The sequence below is a fragment of the Papio anubis genome, chromosome 10 (assembly GCF_008728515.1).
Source record: "Papio anubis isolate 15944 chromosome 10, Panubis1.0, whole genome shotgun sequence".
Lineage (NCBI taxonomy): Eukaryota > Metazoa > Chordata > Mammalia > Primates > Cercopithecidae > Papio > Papio anubis.
The window spans coordinates 64793842-64806568 of record NC_044985.1 but is presented as its reverse complement, the minus strand read 5'-3'; the positions used below and the strand labels follow the sequence as shown (position 1 = coordinate 64806568).

Here is a 12727-nt window from a genome sequence, read left to right as displayed (position 1 = left end):
AAACATAAACATCGATTGCAACATTTGAGCTTTCAACTCAGAATATAAGAACATTGCCTCCTGTGATTTTGATTTTAGATAACCAACTGCAAATTCTGATACAACTCCTGGCTGACCTTATCAGTTTATATCTAGGGATGTTCAAATTAAAAATAAAATTGAATTCGTTTCTTTATCACACTTTTACACAGCCATAGATTTCCCATCTTCCTACCACAGTAGAAGGCACTGCAGCAGCGTATCAATATAACACGCTCATACTATTCTTTGGGCTAAGAAAAAAAAAACACACAACCTTGAGGAAGTCTTTTCTGATTTTATTTTCACTGCACTTTGCTATATGCTGGTAGAGTTTCAGTACATGCAAGCGCTGAGTCCCTCAAAGTAAAAATATGGAGGTCTTGAGGTCAGACCAACTACCCTGTTGTCATTCATTTCCTGTGCTAATGTTACACTGAAGAAAGTTTTAAAACTTTGATGTAAACAGAGCAAGATTAAAAAGAAAACTGGAAGAAATCAAACTTTCAGGAAAATAAAGGTCATAATTATTACATTACAAATTCTGCCCTTTGTGCCTTAATAATATGACATATCATAAAATGCCATTTTAATTGTTTTACCATCTATTTAGATGTTTTGTATTTGTTATTATTCCCAGCAGCTAACAATAAGAAAATAGCAACATTAAGCTCAGTTTATTATTTTCTAGAAATCATGATTCTAATGAGCTCTGAAGAAAATGTTGTTAATCATAATTCTTTTGCAGTCTTGTAAAATAAATACTAATGCTCATGTATAAAGTATATATAAGAAAATATATATGTGTGTGTATATCTTGAATGGTGATTCTCTTTTTAAAATGATTTCATTTTTCTCTTTTCCACAGGAAAAATTGTTTAATCAATTTTACTAAAATTTCACAGCAGAACTCAAACAAAACAGAACACATTGCAACAAAATATTTCAGCATATACTGAATAGTGCCCACACTCTGTCTACGTAGATGTGTATTCCAGAAGAAGATTGTTCTATAAGTTTCATGCAATTAAAGGGCTTTGTCATAGAAAAGCCTTTGCGCTGGACCAAAGTCAGAGAATCTATAGGCTAGCCCTAACTTAGCCATCTACTGTATGCTTGAGAGCTCTAACACTCACCTTCATATTATTAAAATGGATATAATTATGAAATATTCAGAAGAATTAAATCTACTATATAAGTAAAAGCACTTAATAAACTATAGAATAATAACACAAATGTAACTCAAAAAAATTTTAAGTGAATTGAAAGAATAAGATAGGTTATCATTTTAATTTTTATTTCATTATATTTTTGGAATTATAATGAAGATGACATTTATATTTGGGGAGAGCAAAAAGACTCCACTTATTCTTAAAGATAAGTGTTCTTCTCATACTTCTACTTATGACAAAACACAAAATGTTCATTTCCTACTCCTACTTCCTACACAAAACTCAAAAATGTTAATTTTTTAAAGAAGGCAGTACAGCAGCTGGGTTTTAGAATCCTGTGAATCCTCAAATCCACCAATTACCTCTGTGACCAGGAGGTAAGTTACCTAACCTGTTTCAGTTTCTTCTTCTCTGAAACATAGATGACAACAGTACTAATATCTCAGAAGACTGCTGAGAATATAAATGAGTTACATAGGTTTAGAACTTAGCATGTCTGACACGTAGTAATAACTCAACAAATGTTGTTACAGTACGACTACATATTTCCTCACATTGGCATTTTGGACACAGTGATCAATTCCTAATCTCTATTTGTGAAGACCAAAAAGATTAGCATCCATCCCAGATTCGTCTTCTTTCATGTGTCAAGGCACTTTCCATGTAGAGTCCATTCAGATGAAATTACAGCAATGCCCTCTTTCAAGTTCAATATTTTTGCCAAAATCATCTGATCCAAGAAAACTGTAATACACTTAGGTAGCTTAATGCCCATAATTTCTAGTCTTAAATAATCACAATAGACTTAGTAAAGATTTATTTCAAATTCTTGCCATGTGACTTCATTTTTTTTTTTCATTTATCTGAAGGAAAAAAAGGTGTTTATAGAGCCGCTACCACATCGCAGGCATTATTTTAGGTTGTGGGATACAAAGTTAAGCAAAATCAAACAAACAAACAAAAACTGAAAAGCATAATCCCTGCCTTTGTGTAATAAGAAAGATCAATATTAATCAAAGTAATTACACAAAATAAATGTAAATTTTCATCTATATTAAGTGATATAAAGGAGAAAAACCCGGGGCTATGGGAGTATAATTCTGTGGGAAAAGAACAAATTATGTTGGAGAGGGAAAGCTGCTCTGCGGAAGTCATAACTGAGTTAGTATTTGAAGAAACCGTGAAACTAACAGAGCAAAAGCTATGAACAATCATGTTTCAAGTACAAGGAGCTACGTGTGGGTAACAGGGAGCATGGGGCTTTCAGGGCATGAAAGAGGGAAAGTGAGACTGGAGCTCAGAGAAGGGAAAACATGGAGTAAATGAGATGAGCTGGAAGAGGAAGCCAAGCCTTGTAAGCCATATTGAAGAGTTTATTTTCTTTTCCTAAGAACAAAGGAACACCATTAAAGAACTTTAAGCATAGGTATATAGAAGAGAAGAAGGGGTTAATATAATCAAATATGAATTGTTCATGCAAAAACCAATTTAGGGGGCATCAGAGTAGCTATGGAGAAACTAGTTGGGAGGTTGTTGCTGGAATTCAAGAAAGAGAAAGTGGAATATTAGACTGAGCTAGAAATTTTGCTAGTGATGGAGGAAGAGCTTGGTTTTCCACAAAATATAAATTCTTTTCTTTCATTGCCCAGGCACATTTTTTTTTATATAAAGACATTTCCCTTTTAAAACATTCTAAAGAGTCAAAGTAGAGGGTAATAGCGAATAAAAGGATCCCATATGCATTTGAAGCCATGAGGGAACAGTTAAAATGCCAGTTTCAAAATAATCAGTACTATTTTCCTCCAGGTGAAAGTCCTTGTTTAGTATTAATATAAAACAACACTGAAAATGAACCAAAAGGAAACAATTTTCATTGAAACACATTTTTATTATGAAAATGTCATAGGTAAACAATCATTTATGAGAAATCAGGTGAAAGAGTAGTAATACCTTTGACTTCAGGTTGAAAGAAAGGAAAACACATTCAGGAAGTTAAGAGAGTCACAGGCAACAGATCCTATAGTAACACTTGCAAAATAACCAAAGGCATCATCTTTGGAGCCAGCCAAAAGACCTAGTTGCTGCCTTAGAGAGAATATGTCCCACATTTTGGCCACTAAGCAACCATGCTTTATATGCAAAAGTGATACATATAATAGCCAAGGCACCTTCTTAGTACTTCACAGAAACTGAGCAAATGTAAACATATATATACACACACACACACACACACCCCTAAAATACATAAGCTCACAAAATACACAATCTCACAGATGTGAAAAAGTAAATCAAAAGGAACGGCACAAAACAGACATGCAGAAATATTGGTTACAATTTTCTCTAATAGTATCTCTCCCCAAAAAAACAAAAAACAAAACCAAAAAATATCAAATGAAATCATTGGCAGTCTAGTTCTCCCTGAGTAGAAGTGAGACATCAATTTAGATCATCCTGCACATCGAAAAGTTACTGCACTGCAGGGATTTCCAATTACATAATGCAGAATCAGAACTCTGGGTGTTACTTGGCTGCCAGCATCCATGGGTGAGTTGCGTAACACTCCTCTGTCATGTAGCTCATGTGAGAAAAGACTTCTGCTGTTCCAAGAAATGGCACTCTTCTTGGAGACCTTCCCAGTTACACAAAAGAGCATAATTTCCACATTATCCTCTGGCATACTGTCTAAGATAAGTCTATGATAGCTTTATGTATAAATTATATACACAGTTCTGCTAATGACAGGCATACAGACTGCATTTTGATGGTAGTGGTGCAGAAAAACAAAATCAATTTGTTTTCCAATTTTTATAAAATGACACCTGAACTATCTATAATAATCAACAGAGACTCTGAGGGTTAGATGGTAGGTAGAGTAATTGCAGTTATTATCTAACAGACAAGTACTGGAGTTGGCAAGCAATGTCAAAAGGGTGCAGACTTACCAACCACCTCATAACTGGCTTATTTCAGTATTTTCATTTTAAGTCTTTCAAACTTTTAATTTCATTCTTATCTCAGCTTTTCATCAGGGACTGCACTCTTTTGCATGGTGGTTTAATTTTCTACATATGAAAGAATATTTGCAAAAGAGAGACAAAAAAGTAAGGGAAAATGAATATTTCATATATTTATTGTCTCTTTGATGCCAAAATTCCATATGTAGTGCATACTGTTTGCCGAATATGAAGGATAATCTGGAGGATAAGACAGTGGTCTTTTCTGTAGAAGTTCACAATTCTCTCATTAACAAGTCTAAAACATGAAAACTTTTGTATACTGGCTATCAGCATTATTTGGAAAGTTTCTTTTTAGTTTATTAAATTCAACAATTTTAAACTACATAAAAATGAAAACTAGAAAATAGAAGTAGTTATTATAATACTTAATATTTCTTAAGCATTTACTATGTATACAAGTTTTGCACATGTCCTTATGTTACCACTACATTTTAATCTTCATTTTAAAGATGAAAAAATTGAGGCTCACGCAAGTTAAGCAAGTTTCACATTACAAATCTCATAAACATAGCCTGAATTTAAATTACTGTTGTCTCATGCCATGGTCCTCTCTCATTCATTTCTCTATATTGCTCCATTTTAACATTTGCCATAATCTCAACATTAAGGCATTAGTGCCTCAGGTTTTTTGTTTGTCTATTTAATTCTACTGCTTGACTTGAAAAATTTGCTTCAATTTATTGTCTTTTTCTCTTTTCATGAGGATGCTATTGAGGAAGTTTCTGAATAATTCCATTGTAGTTGAAAACATAACTATGTGGCTCTCTCAAATTATTATTCTAATGATTTAACGCTAAAATTTATGTATTGAGCAGCTGCTATATGCCAAACACTGTGCTAGATGCTTTATGAGTAAAGATGTGGTCTTTGCCCTATACCTGCAGGAAAACCAGAATCAAATAATACATAAAATAAAGGTCTAATCAGTGACATGGTAGGAAGAGTACAGGGTGCTAAGGAAGCATCTGCCAGCAGAAGACTCAGCCCAGACTTCCTGTAGGAAGTGGAATTGGAACTGCTACTTAAAACTTGAGGAGGACGTGGGCTAGTTTTAATCTTTGCTTTTCCCACGTTGGCCTCACCTCCCAGAATTTGGCTTCTATACATATATTCAACTGAATTTCCATTCTCCACGGCCACCAACCATCACCTAATTTCCAAATGCAATGACTCAAGTGGCAATATACACTGTCCACCAACTGCAGCTCTTGAGATTTTCTCTTCCCTGGATAGCCCTACTTCATATCTGTTTTTCCTCCCTCCATTCCTGACCATCTGCATTCACTTTTCTGTCTCCTTACTCTTGCTGTTCCTCTTCACACTTCTTACCTGAAATTGTCCTCAAGTCTACTCTCCTTTGACTTTTTCTATTTTCTCCTAAATTCTCTCTCTTTTAAACTCATGATTTAAATGATTTTCTTTTTGTAAAATTTTTATTTATTCATTTTTACCTCAGTCCTGCTCCTTCTATATTAGGTGATTTTATTGTTTTTCATTTTTATGCTTATTTCCCTCTTATAGCATAAGGAGATTCATATATATTTGCACATAAGATATAGTGTATATTATATATATTCTATATTTAACGACATAAATAAAACCAAATTGTAAATTGTTTTAAAATGTTTAAAATTATAATCTTATCTTTAAAATTGTTAGTAAGTTATATGATTCACTTGTGTATTATATATGAAACTAACATATGCCAGAATTTTTAAAAAAAGAGAGAGATTATCTGTGCTTGGAAAGAACGAGAGAGAGGGAACGACAATGAATAAATAAGGTTCATGCCTAAAATGCCATTGTCCTCCCTTCCACTCAGATTTACCTTTTGCATTGTCAAGGGACAGAGACATTAATCTCTTTGACTAGATAATTAAGGGCAGGGGAATCAGTGGCACTTTTTCCCACAATTATTAAAGTTTAAGGAAATATTATCATTTCATCAGAGAATATACTTCATGTGGAAACTTCTATGGCTTTTCAACAGCTTAACCACCTGAAAATATCAGAAAAGTGAAATAAACACTAGATTGAATGGGATAAAGTTAAAAACAAAATGTTTGTATTCTCACAATGATAAAAAAAAAAAGGTTTTAATGAAGTTAGTTGAATTTATTACCATTTCTTATTTTGATATGCCTATTGTCCTGGCTTGGCCAGTAGGAACTCTTTCATGCTGGCTTCTGTGTATTTGAGTATGTCCCATTTATTCATTGAGTACTTTCTTACATTCTGGCACAAGAAGGCTCAAGGTGTACATTCTCTTCCCAAACTCTGGGATTAGCTGTTTCTCCAAGTATCTCTGTTTTCTTGTATGGAGGATGGCATTTATAAACAAACATCTGGGTAATAGATGTATTTATTGCAACTGGGATATCAATGTTTCCAGGTTCTCCCAGTGAATGGAGCTAGTCTCTATATATATGCATACATATATTTATACCTATTTGTATTTTTGCACATGTCAGTATATATTGAAAACTTTGACTTTACATTTATACCTCCAATTCTAATCCAACACCATGAAGTTCTTTCTAATGTCCTCCCTTTCCATATGGATATCATATGGATAGTAAAAAACCTGGCTCTCAATATCTTCAGTATATGTACTAATCCGATGTCCCTTACATGTAAAATCTTTCAGCACTATGCCTGGCTACTTCTGCCCTCAAAATGAATATCTTCTTAAATCTTTCACAGTCTGCAATTGTGTTCCAGGCTGTCTATCGTCATCTTTTCCTCGACACAGCCAACCTCCTAAACTCGTGTGGGCTCTCATCTCATAATATCATGCATCAGACTGAGCCACTATATTCCCATCATCCCTTATGGACCCCTACCTCACTGGGAAGGAAGAGAGGAAAGAGTCAAGGAGAGAAAGAGGATTTTCTTTATAAGCAGAATATATCCCATGAGTTTCTGATGGGCTGTTAACACCCATAATCTCAGTGTTCTCCTTTAATCTACAAAGATGGCAAATTTAGGAAGCATATACAATCTTAAGTCACATCAAATCATACCACTTCCTTTTTATAGTAAATTAAGTAAATATGGCAAAATACAGATACATCTATTCATTTCCAGCTTTGATGTCTGTTTTCAACCAACAGAGTAGAAGCCATACCTTTGTATTGCATGGCTACCATACTGCTCAACTTGTCACTAATGTGAGTATGCCTAGCTATAGTTGGTTGAAATCTCCCAGGGGCAACAAGTTACATCAGTGTGAAGAAGAAATAAGCCTGTGTTACCTTTGATCTTGTCAGTGCAGTCTGGTCTCCACTGAAAGAAGGAAAGGGCCAACAACTTAGATCATAAACTTTGACAAACCAGTTTCTATGTGGAATTCCAAATATTAAAGTGTGCCACATTTTTAAATGATTGTGGAGAGGTTAATCCCTGAACCCACATTCCAACAGACAGGTAACCATGCAGCAGTAAGCAAACAAAAAATGGACCCAAAGGCTGATGTTAATTTAATGGCTGTACTTTTATGATTTCTAAATATTCTAGGAGAGCTAGACTCATCATTAGCTGGCTAATATTAAGTACGAAATATTTGGCAACTCACAGAATCTTGACACACACATATATGTATATACATATGTTGTTTTCATTACTAGAACTTTGTAATATAATTTGAAGTCAGAAAGTGTGATGCCTTCAGCTTTGTTGTTTTTTATCATGATTGCTTTAACTATTTCAGGATTTTTTGTGATTCTATAAAAATTTTAGGATTGTTTTGCTATTTCTGTGAAGAATGTCATTGTTATTTTAATAGGAGTCAAATTAAATCTGTAGATAATTTTGGGTAGTATGGACTTTTTAACAACATTAATTCCTCTAATCCTTGATCATGGCTATCTTTTTGTTTTCTATACAGGTGTGTCCTCTTGAATTTTTTTCATCGGTGTTTTACAATTTTTCTTGTAGAGATCTTTCACTTCCTTGGTTAAATTTATTCTTAGGGGTTTTTCATAGTTATTGTAAATGGAATTGCTTTCTTGATAACTTTTTCAAATTGATTGCTGTTAGTATATAGAAATGTTACTGATTTTTGTGTGTTGATTTTATGTCCTGCAATTTTCATGAATTTATTTCTCAGTTCTAAGAGGTTTTTGGTGGAATCTTTAGGTTTTTTAACATATAAGATCATGTTATCTGCAAACAGGGACAGTTTGACTTCTTCCTTTCCTATTTGGATACCATTTATTTCTTTATATTGCCTAATTGCTCTGTCTAGGACTTCCAGAACTATGTTGAATAAAAGAGGTAAAAGTAGTAATCCTTGTCTTGTTCCAAATGTTGGTAGAACAACTTTTAATTTTTATCTGTTCAGTATGATATTAACTGTGGGTTCATCAAATATGTCTTTATCATTTTGAGGTATGGTCTTCCACACCCAATTTGTTGAAAGTTTTTATCAGGAAAGGATGTTAAATTTTATTGAATGAATGCTTTTTCAGCATTTATCAAAATGATCAGATAGTTTTTGTCCTTGATTCTGTTGATGTGATATCTCATGTTTATTATTTTGCCTGTATTGAACCATCCTTGCATCTTTGGGATGAATACCACTTGATCATGGTGAGTGATCTATTTAATGTGTTGTTCAATTCAATTTGCTAGTATTTCACTGAGGATAAATCTTTAAGGTAATATACGAAGGGACCAAGTTATTTCTAAGTAACTGAACTCTACCCTAGAACAAAGCTCAGTAACATATATAGGAATACAAAAATACCGGCACCCAACAAGGCAAAATTCACAGTGCCTAGCAGCCAGTCAAACATTACCAGAGCTTGGGAAACAAAGTGAGACCCTGCTCTAAAAAAAAAAAAAATTAAAAAAATTTAGCTAAGATTGGTGACACATGCCTGTAGTCCCAGCTACTGTGGAGGCTGTGGTGGGAGGATAACTTGAGCCCAGGGAGTTAAGGCTGCAGCGCACCATGATGTGCCATTGCACTCCAGCCTGGGTGACAGAGTAAAACCTTGTCCAAAAAAAACAACAACAACAACAAAAAAAGGCATGGAAAGAAGTAGGAAAATATGACCTATTTTAAGTATTACATTTTAAAAAAAGAATCAAAATGAATCAACTGAAACCAATCCAGAAATGATACAAGTGTTACAATTAGCAGACAAGGGTGTTTTCCATATTTTAAAAAATTCAAGTAGAGACATAGAAGAAGATATTAAAAAATAAAACTTCTAGAAATAAACACTAGAAAGTCCAGGATAAAAAATATAATGAATTGTATGAATAGCAGATTAGTCATCGCAGAAAAAAAGATTTAGTGGACCTGAAGATATGGCATTAGAAACTATCAAAATGAAAAACTGAAATAAAGATAATTGAAAAATAGAGTTTCTCTGAGGTATGAAATTCATCTAAAAATGCAAAGACGTAGACTAGTCAAAACAACTTTCAAGGCTAGGCGCGGTGGCTCATGCTTGTAATCCCAGGCGTGGGAGGCCAGAGCGGGCAGATCACGAGGTCAGGAGATCAAGACCATCCTGACTAACACGGTGAAACCTCATCTCTACTAAAAATACAAAAAAATTAGCCAGGCATAGTGGCAGGTGCCTGTAGTTCCAGCTACTCGAGAGGCTGAGGTAGGAGAATGGCATGAACCCGGGAGGTGGAGCTTGCAGTGAGCCGAGATGGCACCACTGCATTCCAGCCTGGGCTGCAGAGCGAGACTCAGTCTCAAAAAAAAAAAAAAAAAAAAACTTTTTAAAAAAGAAAATAGTTGGAACACTAATAGTACCTAATTTCAAGATGGATATAATCTATAGTAATCAAGGCAGCATAGTTTTGACATCAAAATACCCAAATAGATCAATGGAATAGAACAGAGAGTACAGAAACAGACCTACATATACATAGACAACTGCTGTTTTGGCAAAGGTCAAAAGGCAATTCAACTGAGAAAGAATAGTCTTTCAAAAAATGGTTTTGGAACAATTATATATCCATATGTGGGAAAATAAACTGATCTATACCTCATACCATATACCTAAATTAATTGAAAATGGATTGTAGACCTAAATGCAGAGCATAAAACTATAAAACTTCTGTAAGAAAATATAGAGAAAATCTTTTTGACCCTAGTTTAGACAAACAATTTTTAGATATTATGCCAAAAGCATGATACAGCAAACAGAAAACTGGTAAATTATACTTCAGCAAAATTGAATATGCCTGCTCTTTTAAAGACACTGTTAAGAGAATAAATGAACAGGCCACAGACTAGAAGAAAATATTTACAAAGTATATATCTGCCAGAGAACATGTATCTCCCCCAAAAAACTATATTACATATTCTCAAAACTCAATATTAAGAAACAACCAACCCAATTTAAAAACAGGGAGATGATTTGAACAAATACTTCTCCAAAAATGAATACAGATAGCAAATAAGCACAGATAAGATACTCAACATCATTTGTTACTAGGGATATATAAATTAAAACCAGGACACTAACAGTACACACTTATTAGAATTAAAATTACAGTACTGACCATAGCAAGTGTCGCAAGGATGGAGAACAGCTAGAGGTTTCATACACTGGTAGTGAGAATGAAAAAATACAACTATGTTAAAAAACAATTTGGCAGCTTCCTAAAAATGTAAACATATACCTACCATATGATCCAGCCACTCCAGTTTTAGGTATTTACCCCAGAGAAATTAAAACCTATGTCCATACAAAGGCTCATATGCAGATGTTCATAGCAGCTTTATTTGTAATAGCCCCAAACTGGAAACAACTCAAATGCCCACCAACAGATGAATGAGTAAACAAATTGTGGTATAGTCATGCAATAAGATATTACTACTCAGCAGTGAAAACGAGTGAACTACATTCAATAACACATGCGACAACATGGATGAATCTCAGAATAATTGGGTTGAAGAAAAAAAGCCATAAACAGAATGATTAAAATACTATTTCAAATGGCTGTTTAATATTGTATCTTTGTATTTTGCAGTTTTTAATATTAAAGCTGCAGATAGCCTTGAAATCTTCAAAATACTATGAAAACATGGGTTGAAGAAAAAAAGCCATAAACAGAATGATTAAAATACTATTTCAAATGGCTGTTTAATATTGTATCTTTGTATTTTGCAGTTTGTAATATTAAAGCTATAGATAGCCTTGAAACCTTCAAAATACTATGAAAACATTTCATTCATTTATCAAATTATTCCATTTTTATAAAATTCTAGAATATGTAAACCAGTGTATACAGAAAGCAGATTTTTGGATGCCTAGGGACTCATGATGGGGCAGGGGAATGGGAGGAATTACAAAAGGCATGAGGAAACTTGTGGGGTGATCATTATGTTCACTCTTTTGTTTGTAGTGATGGTTTTATGGGTGAATACATACGTCAAAACTTACCAAGTTGTACACTTTAAATATGTGCAGTTTATTATATGTCAATTATTCTTCAATTAAGCTGTTACAAGGAAAAGAAGGCAGAGAATCAGGAGGAAGCAGAACAGGAGGAAGAGGTGGAGAGGAAGGAGGAAGAAGTTGATATATGCGTTTAGAGAAGAAGGGTTTGCTAGAAATATAAATTTGGTAGTAATCAATGTATAGATGATACTTCAAACCTTGGCTATGAATGAAATCACCTAGGACAGATTAGTCAGAAAAGAGAGGTGACCTAGGATACTGCCTTAAGAGAACACCAAAATGTAGAAGTTTAGGATGAAGCAGGTCATGGTAAACTGTTCAGTTTTTTTTTTTTTTTTTTTTTAGGTGGTTTAAATACAATATCAAGTGAAACATCTAATAATTTTGTTCACTACAGGCTGAACCAGTAGGACTACAGATCCATTCACAATAGTTTGTAACTTCACTATTTTCATGATTTTTCATACTTGTTTCTCTTCATAAGTTCAGGATATTTACAATTATTATTGATGCAAATTTATAGGAGTTGTCCTTTCCCCCTCCATGTTAGTATTTATAAAAGTTCCATTCAAAATTCTCTATAATAATGAAAATATTTCTTGGATTTCTATGAAATATGCTAGCATATTCTGAAGATAAAATGAGTTCTAACTTAACATTAAAATAACAGCATTATAGATGGCATATGTCATCAATAGAACATAAAATATTAAATATTCACAGAAATAAAGATGTGGAAATTTGTCATTTTAATTATTATTTATGAAACACGTGCCACTACATCCTAAATTAACCTTGTGAGAGTTTAAAAGTGACTACAATTTTGTATTTAAGCTTAGTGTAAATTCTTTCAAGTGGCTAAATTAATTTTGTATGTTTATTTCTACTATGTCATCTTAAAGCTACAGCCCTGAAACCTTCTAAATAATACAGAAACATTTCAGATTAAATCCATGTATTTATATCAGAAATGGAATTCTCTTTTCAAAAACTGGAAAATCAAATGCATCTCTTGCCTCAATCTTCCTTCCTGCTTGGACTATGCACTCTGTCTCTTTCAGCTTCTCAGCCAACACTTCCGAGTCAC

The 12727-nt window shown here is 33.6% G+C and overlaps 1 long non-coding RNA gene across 2 annotated transcripts in view; it reads right to left on the bottom strand.

Annotated features, from left to right (window-relative positions):
• Window positions 1-3057: 3057 nt before the first annotated feature.
• The window catches only part of LOC103876365, a 27740-nt gene continuing 18070 nt past the window's right edge, over window positions 3058-12727 (bottom strand). For both annotated transcript variants that reach the window (XR_001893426.3, XR_635572.4), the window contains 3 exons: window positions 10739-10784; window positions 7462-7492; window positions 3058-3819 (listed from right to left, as the gene is read on the bottom strand). This is a non-coding gene — a long non-coding RNA (uncharacterized LOC103876365). The remainder of the gene's footprint in view (window positions 3820-7461; window positions 7493-10738; window positions 10785-12727) is intronic.